This window comes from Octopus bimaculoides, chromosome 17, assembly GCF_001194135.2.
Source record: "Octopus bimaculoides isolate UCB-OBI-ISO-001 chromosome 17, ASM119413v2, whole genome shotgun sequence".
Taxonomy (NCBI): domain Eukaryota; kingdom Metazoa; phylum Mollusca; class Cephalopoda; order Octopoda; family Octopodidae; genus Octopus; species Octopus bimaculoides.
The window spans coordinates 12919529-12919937 of NC_068997.1; positions in this window are offsets into that span (position 1 = coordinate 12919529).

Genomic DNA, 409 nt, shown 5'->3' on the forward strand with positions numbered 1-409 from the left:
ACACACACACACACACATATATATATATGTATATATATATATATATACATATACACATACATGCGTATACGTGTATATGTATAAGAATGAATGTAAGTATTTATCTCATACATGTATACATAGATGCATGCAGTCATACTTATACATATAAACACATGTATAAATGTACGTGTATGCATATGTATATATGTATATATAGATAGGTATAACCGTTCATGCATACATAAATGCACACACATAAACACTGGCATACACACATATACACACGCACGCACACACACACACACACACACACACACACACACACACACACACACACACACACACACAAATATATGTGATAAATCTGTTTGCGGTGGTTATCTTTTCAATATCTCTTTGTCTACTCTATGAGTGTAATCGAGATTCG